A 9,082-nucleotide genomic window follows, 5' to 3' on the forward strand; every position below is an offset into this window, starting at 1 on the left:
CCTTTTCTGGATGAAAAGCCCTTAGTGATGAGGTGTGCCACATAGAAGGATTTCCTGACTGTTGTGGCGATGTGGTAATCAAAAGTAAGACCACTGTCCACTTGTGTCCCTAAGTCTCTCATCACACTTTCGATGTTGTCCTGCCACCTATGTGGCAGTTCATGGGTACATGTTTTTTCCAAAGGGGATAACTATACATTTCTTGGCATTAAGCTTGAGCCCATGGCTCTGGCACCAGGCATCTGTTTCTGTAAGGCCCTTTTGTAGAATATCCACATCATTTGGGGATTCAATAATGGCTCCCAGTTTGCAGTCATCTGCAAACTTTGTTAGCCAGAGTCCCTTAGTGTTGGCCTTTACTTCAGAGAAGTAGATGCCAAACAAGAGTGGTCCCAGGACTGAACCCTGAGGTACTCCACTTGTCACTTGTCTGGAGCTGGATTTGGAGTCGGCTGCTTTTACAGTCTGGGTTCTGCCAGTAATCCAGTTGGCAACCCATTGAGTGATGATTTTATCAGGTTTGCTGGAGATTTATTATTGCTTTTAATGTTTAAAGTTTAGAATATGAGACCTGTTTTTCAACACCTATAATGTAAGCAAACGCTTACAGAGCTATTTAGTTTTTAGAACGAGAAAGAAGAAAACAACTCATCTTATGCAATCTGACTATAACTTAAAATAGAACATTATATATTTTGTAGGCAATTAATTTGTATGATATTTCTAAGACAAAGGACAACTTTTAACAGCTTTTGAGCAAAGCCATGACTATGGTGGGGTGAATGGAGTGGTTGACTTGAGTGGGATGAATGGAGTGGTTGACTTGAGTAGACTATATTAGGGTACATAACTGGCAATTACTGATAATACATGAGTGCTGCACCAGGATTCATTCAGGAAGTTTCTGGTGATAACTTATAGTAAGGAGGTTCATAAATAGCTGCTAGTCATGCAGTCAAGCAGACCATTAAGAGGTCTAGCTCAGATTCAAATTGTCCCAGAACACTTTCTGATTAAGTGACTTGCTCAAAGTAACACAGAAGACAAATGAAGGCTGATGGAATCAAACCTTATACAGTATCAAGCTTTTTAAACGCTAATCACCTTAATTCTCTGTCCAGACGTCTTGCCAGATGTAAATGAATCTAAGCAGCTGGGGTGTGAGCTTTGTGTTGAGAGTGGTCCCTTCTGGGCATTGCCCAGGTCATTAGTTGTCTTGTGACATGAAAATAGAAATATGCTTGTGGCCAGTTCTATGTTGTTGAGGGATAAAGGTCTGACTATGGCTTAGGTGATCCAGATTTGATTTGTGGCTCAGTCATTTGAGATGCTGGTAAGGAAGAATTGTTATGCCCATCCCAATGTGGCATTTATCCTGGTGCTCCCTACAAAGTAGCTCTTGGACATAGATGAATATAGGGAAGGGGGAACAAGGGTAGGTCATACATTAAAACAAATTCTTAGTGCAGTGAGTCAATAGCATGCCTCCCACCCCCAGGATGACCCTAGGTTCTGCGCTAGTCACAACCTTAGAGCAGGGATAATGTAGTAACTGTAGTAGAGGCTGAGAGGCTGATAGATCAAACAATGAATGTGGCACTTTGGTAACCAGAAAGAATGAAACAGAAGGGGAACTTTGAAAAAAAGAAAAAGAAAATAGAATTATGTTTAAGGTCCTGATATAGGTGGTAGGGGAGTGTAAGAAGCTGGTGTATGGTTATGAAGGCTCTGTATAAAAGTCTGTGAATTAAGGTATTAATAAATGATGGTAGATCAGGAAGTGATAGATCTGAAAAAGTTGTGAGACAAGGTTGTCCTTTGTTATCACATTTCCTTTGAAAATGCACTGTAATACTTGTAGAGAAAGTAAATAAAGATAAAATATAAATGGCTTTACAGGAGGTTAATAGGTTCATAGGTTTGTACTAGGCTAATGCCCCTGGGGTCTTTACAAGCCTAGCCATAGAATTACCCTGACATCATGCCACCCAACCTTAGTTCCCAGTGCCTGTCGAGTAGAGCCAATGGAGTTATCTCTGGGGTGAATTTTCTATTTCCCATCCACTCATCAAGATTTCTCTTGAAGAGGGTTAGTGAGGTGCTCTGCTTGACATGGATGGAAAGTCTATTCCATAGCATAGGCAGTCTCTACGTTATGAACCTGTCCGTCCAGTATATTCTGTTGATTGTAACGCACAAGGGAAGTGAAGCAGCACTCATTGCTTTGCAGATGATTGCATGCTCCTGTTAGAGGGTGGATGTCATCAGCATTCTGTGGTGGTAAGGATATTTAAGGCATATGAGGGAAGGTAGGTGAATCTCAGGACTGCACCATAATCCTAAGAAGCCAGTAGTGATTGAAATAGGTAGGGAGGAATGGCAAATGATAGGTAGACTTGTCTGAATGAGGAGCATGCATTTCTAGACCTGAAAGAGGGATAAGAGAAATGAGGAAGAAGAAATGGGAGGAATTAAAGCACCAGCTTGGCAAATTACTGGATATTTTGAAATTAGGAGTGATGTTTTTAACAGAGGAGATGGAAGTAATAAGGTTAATGGTTCGTCCATGTTGAATTTATTTGGGCATGCAGTTAGACATAAGGCTTCAGATGGGATTTTGAAAGATGACTCCAATTCTATATGATAAATTTCTATGGAGTAGGAGAAATGGGGGGACTGTAAAGGGTACACTGTGGATGGTCAAGAAGAAAAGGAAAGTAGAGATGCCGGATTTTGTAAGACATATGTCAACAATAAATCTGACACAAAAACTGAGAGAGCTGGAAAAGTGAATGCAGAGGGATATGAAGAACATTGATGTTTGGGGGAGTTATGTATGGATAGAAAGAGATGCTATTAGGTATAGAAAAAGAGGGCAATTGTGGTGACAGCAATTGAAATGAATGAAAGAGCTTTCGACAAGGTAGCTTGGTATGCAAGGAAGAAAGTGTCTGTGGCATAGAAAGGTTTGAGAATGAGAGAAGAAGGGAATCAGAGATGAAAAAGATATTATGAAACTGGGAGGAGAGGCAGGGGAAGCTGGCAGGTACTTTTATGGAGTCTGGTGAAGTGAAGAAAAAGTTTGCTATGGGGAATGGCAACTGGTGTTTTACACAGACTCAGTTTGTTGTCTTAGGTTTTACACAGACTCGGTTTGTTGTCTTAGAAAGTGGTTTAGCAGAAAAGAAATTAAGAAGTTTGTTAGTAGGAAAAGCTCGAAAAATGATAGAGGTTGAACCAGATATATATGTAAGATGCTGGGAGAGAAAGAAAGGGAGATGGCCATGGGAAAACAGCAGAAGAGATGAGAGAAGGAAAAGCCAGGGTGCTAACAAATTATTATCAGAGATATTGAAATTACAAAGGAAAGGGGAGTATGTGGGGCCAGGAGGAGATAAGTACTAGAAACTTCTTCAGAGGTGGCATAAAACATTGAGGAAAGAGGTGTGGTGGCCAGATGATAAATGCTGGAGATGTGAACAGAATGGAATGTATCAGCTACTTATGTGGTGGAATTGACACACACACAACAGAATTCAGAATTTGTGCGAAGGTGGCACAGTATGGTATGGTTACAGATACATCAGAAAAGGGAAGAGTTCTCATGGGGCTCCCCCACTATGGTGTTGAAAGCATGAGAGACAAGTTGTGTGAAACAGAAAGAATAGGGATTTTGTTAATAGTTGCAGGTATTAAAAAAGAGTATTGGTGAAGTGTGGGAAAAATCCTTCAGGAGAGTTATCTGGAAGAAAGCAGTTTAGATTATAGATGAGGAAAATTTGGTAAGGTTCAGAGAGAAGGATGTGGAAACTGAAATAAACCGCTGGCAGTTGGCAGGCAAATGAAGGGAGGAGTGAGGGGGTGGGGGGATTAAGTGTTAATGTCTGAAAAGAAGGGCAGAAACAAGCAGGAATAAATAACTTTTTAACTTGTCTGGAAACGAAAAAGGAGCTGATACAGTTTCAAGTAGCAAGACAAGTGAAAAGAATAGAACAGAATGGAATTATGAGCATTATTAGTTGTGGAGAATTTTACCATCTCTAAATATGAAAATTGTGGGAATGATACTTGAAGTTTATTTCAGAATACTGTGCAGTGGGTGCAGCCATACTGGATCTGGTCCTCACTAATATGGGAGACTACTGCACACCCCCTACTGTAATGCCTTCCCTGGTAAGGTCAGACCACAAAATGGTCTCCTTTGAAGTAAAATTAAAACGAGATGCTCAGCTAAACCTAGAATATTCAGGAACTATTCCAAGGGTAACCTCCTGCTATTAAGTGAGAACCTGGCAAAATTTCAAACCCCCATAAAACCTGAGAACACTGCTGCCTACACAGATCTGTTCACAAAAACCCTGTACAAGCATGTTAATAGCTGCATACTGGCAGCTGTACCCACCAGGAAGAAGTACAGAACTAACTCAAATAACAAGCCACCCTGGCAGAATTACAAAATCAATAGGCTGTATAACGGGAGGAAGAAAATCATGGCAAAAATTAGGAGGTGCACACCCAGCAGGATAAAAGCACTCTCATCAAACTAAACAACTTAGAGGAAAAAAAGTCTACCAAAGCCAAATTTGAGGTAAGTTTGGCCACTCAGGCCAAGGACAACCACAAAGCATTCTTTATCTATGTCCACAACCTCAAAGGCAATACTCAATTGTGTGCAGAGCTCATTGTAGCTGGAGCCACCTATACTTTGCCAGAAAATATAGCAAACCTCCTGGCTGATAAAACCAGCTCCAACTTTATCCCTCTCTCCCCTCAACCTTCCCTCAGGAAATACCATGAAATATAACTCCCCCTACTATCACTAGGGAACAGGTCCTTAATGCTCTCTCTAAGACCAAGAACACCGCATCAATGGGCCCAGACAACATCCCAGGATATCTTCTAAATAGTATGAAACATAACCTATTAGGGCCTCTGGAATTACTATTTAACTGTAGACTCCAAACAGGCTTCATGCCTCATGAATGGAGAAAGGCAACAGGCATCCCTCTGCACAAAGGTGGGCTATCTACAGACCCTGGAAACTACAGACCCATAAGTTTTACTAGTCTTATATGTAAAGCCATAGAACAAATTATCATGGAGATGATCAACAGAGATATAATAAACCTCCAGACATTGGAGCCAACCCAGTTTAGTTTTGTCAAGGGCAGAGCATGCCTACTCAACCTGGTGAACTTCTTTGAGAAGGTCACCAAAGCAATAGATGAGAGCAAAATCATTCACACTGCCTACCTTGACCTGGCCAGGGCATTTGACACTATACCCCACTCAGGCATTGTTGACAAACTCAGAAGCTAAAGTAGAAACCTGTATGTCACCCAGTGGATAGCCACCTGGCTCACAGACCGGACCCAGGAAGTTAGAATTGGGGAGTCCATCTCTATGAAGAGGCCAATCACAAATGGAGTCCCTCAGGGATCAATCCTTGTCCCTCTTCTTTTTGGAATTTACTTCTCAGAAGTCAAGGCCAATGTCAGTGGTCTGTGGCTGACTAAATTTGCAGATGATTGCAAATTAGGAGCTGCCATTGAATCTCACACTGACACAAATGCTCTTCAGGAGGGGCTAACACAGACAAACAACTGGTGTCAGAGCCATGGACTAAAATTAAATGCCAAAAAATGCATAATAGTATCCTTTGGGAAGTCTTCCATCCCTGGTAACTATCATATTGACAACACATCCGTTAGAGTTGACCCAGTAGACAGGGACTTAGGGACACACATAAATAGTAATCTAGCCTTTGATCATTATGTGTCTACAGTGGTGAGGAAATCATTCTGTGTTGTGTGACTTATAAACAAAGGTATGGCATCTAAGTCCAAGGAAGTCATTGTTCCACTGTATTTTGCATTCATCAGACCTATCATTGAGTACAATGCCCCCTTTGGTATGTACCTAACCAGGCATATCCAACAACTGGAACCTCCACTTGAGGTTTCTCACTAAAGGAATACAGGGAGTAAGCAAAATATCCTGTGCAGACTGCCCAAGGCCCTATCCCTGTATTCAGTCTCCTACATGTTTTTGAGAGAAGATCAATGTCTGGCATTCAGGGCATTGTCAGACCCCACTCTAATGGACCTCCTGCATATCCAGAAAACAAACAGCACCAGAAATATCCATTCAAAAGACTTAAACCTTGCCTGTGATATAAATAGGACCTGCAGTATAGATAGGTATGTATTCCAGAGACTACATCATCTATGGAACAGACTCCCCATCCATGTGAAGCAGAGTTCTTCCCTAACCCAATTCAAGTGCAACTTGCACTGTTAGATGGGAAACTGCAAATTTATCCCTGGTTTCACACCTATGTCTCTAATGGACACATGTAACCTGTAAATGGTTCATCTCCTAGGCCCATGCTTACATTTATCAAGAGTATCAGAACTTGTCAGATATATGGGATGCATGGTTAGGCTTAAAAAGGCCCTTGTGGTCATTAGACTAGTAAACACCTATGAATCTATGAGCATAAGAATTAATATGATGTGAAATGAAAACTAAAAGTTAAAAAAAAAAAACAGAAAATAGAAAAAAGTGATTTAGGAAAAAATGGTGCTGTACTAAACCTGGATCTGTCACACTGTGGAAAGTACACTCCCAGATGACAGAAGTGAAGTAATGACAAAGGGAGTGAATGACTGGAGTGACTGTCTCACACTAGCTCAGCTATCCTGAAGGTGGGATGGGGACCTAGGGGGCTCAGCTGGCAGATGGGGGTTTGCACAACAAGCACCTAAGGAATGTGGGAACGTGGACATGCAACCTATGTCTAACAGTATGAGGGCTACTTAACAGGAAGGGAGTACTGTATATTTCCTAGGCTGGGGAACTAGGCACTTTCCCCATAGGGAACCAGTCTGGATGATAAGACAGAACTCAGGTGGTAGGATGAGTCCACCCTTCCTCATGAATGTGGGTGGGAGAATAAGTTGCACAAACTGCACTCATGACTGCTTGAATGATACCCCTTCTTGAAAGCCTTCCATCCCATGCTGTGGCACAGTAACAAACAGCCCATATACTAATGGGGAGGGGAGCTAGATGGTTGGAAAGCATGTAGAAGGCTATGTCAAAAAAAAATTATTCTAACAAACTAATTTACTGCCTGCTGCCACTTCCAGACAGGAAATGTACTAAAATGGCATACCATAAAACTTTCTAAAAACTGGATTCTTTGAAGAACGTAAATGCATATAAATCATATATATATATATATATATATATATATATATATATATATATATATATATATATATATATACATATATACATATACATATGTGTGTGTGTGTGTGTATATATATATATATATATATATATATATATATATATATATATATATATATATATATATATATATAGATGTGTGTGTGTGTGTGTGTGCATGTGTTTTTATATATATATATATATATATATATATATATATATATAGATATAGATAGAAAGGGGGATATTCTTCTTTCTCTGATATCACTGTTGCTGGTTGAACATTGTTTTTTATTAAGAGACTATCAATTATGCTTCTTTTATTCCTGTTTAATTAACATTTTTGCATTTGAAATGGGGATTGGTGAAACTATAGGTCATTTATCCCAGCCAGACCGCCAAAGAATTACTTTACTCATCTATCTATCTATGTATCTATGTATCTATCTATCTATCTATCTATCTATCTATCTATCTATCTATCTATCTATCTATCTATCTATCTATCTATCTCTTTTTGTTTGCATTCATGTTTTCATTCACTTTAATGTTTTCTTTTTCTTTGCTGTAAGTGTACATCTGTAGTGGTATTCTTTTGGCAGGGCCTACTAAGCTCAAGTTACTATAAGTCAAATTTCACCTTCAGTCTCTTTCGGTCTAGAATGAAAAGAGCAAAAGTGATGCCTGACCTGGAGGCAGGTGTTTAGTTATCTGAATATTTGTTTTTATTTTATATTGATTATTTTTTCTGTTTGTAGTACTGCAATTCACTTGTGTTTTGTAACATTAGTGTTTGTTATTTAATTTTTAATTTGTACTTTATAATCTGTATCGTGTTTGGATAATTATTTTTTTTAATTTCTTTCCAATTTAAGGCTTTCTATTGCAAATTTCACAGTGTTTTTCAATGCTGATTCATATTGTTTGATTTTTCCATTTGTTTGTCAGCTGAGGTGCATTTTTGTATGGTGTCCACGTCATCCTAGTATTTGTGCAGGATTTTTTAGTGGATGCTCATATTCCCTTCCATATCTCTAAGATGTGGTAGATGTGAATTCATGATCTTTTATATTGCCCTTTGGTGTGGATGCAGAGTGAATGAGAGCACTCCCTTGCATCCTAAGATACATTTGGTCCCCATTCAAGAAGAAATTCTATGCCTTTCACACACTAAGTGGAAAAACATGGCTCCTTCAGGCCTTTACTGAACCTAGAAAGTAATTAGAGAGTGAAGTAATGAATAAATAACTGGAAGAATGTATGAATGAATGAATGGATGAATGAATAAAAGAATGAAAATATGAATGAATGAAGATTTAGTTACTTTGACTTGACTCATGCAGGTAATGATATGCTGATTACCTAGTAGTATGCAGTTTGCAACATTGTAGGTTTGATATGGTAATCTAATTTATTATTGTTTTACCATTCTGTTTTTATATTACAATGAATTGTATTAACATTGTTTGCTATTGTGTTTTGTACCATGAGTGGTGTTTTGGGGTGTTGTATGCTTAGTTTATGTTTTGTGATATTTTGCTGTTACAGCCATACCGCTCAAACTCTTAGCACAAGAAATCTGGACAAATCTAAAAATAATGGTGGGACAAAGGACCCAAAATAAGGATAGACATTAATTATTGCTTTTATAAACCTAGAAACTTGCTAGAATAATAGGCTTTGGATTACTATCCATTTTCTGAAGGATATAACACCTAAAATTCAAATGTCTGTAATTATTTGGTGACTTCAATCTTCAGTGATTTACCAGAAAACCACACATTTTATGAGGGACAGACACAAAATATGAGCCAAAAAATCTGGACATTCTGTGAAAATATGGACA

The sequence above is a fragment of the Protopterus annectens genome, chromosome 17.part0 (genome assembly GCF_019279795.1).
Source record: "Protopterus annectens isolate FY-2018-M chromosome 17.part0, PAN1.0, whole genome shotgun sequence".
NCBI lineage: Eukaryota > Metazoa > Chordata > Ceratodontiformes > Protopteridae > Protopterus > Protopterus annectens.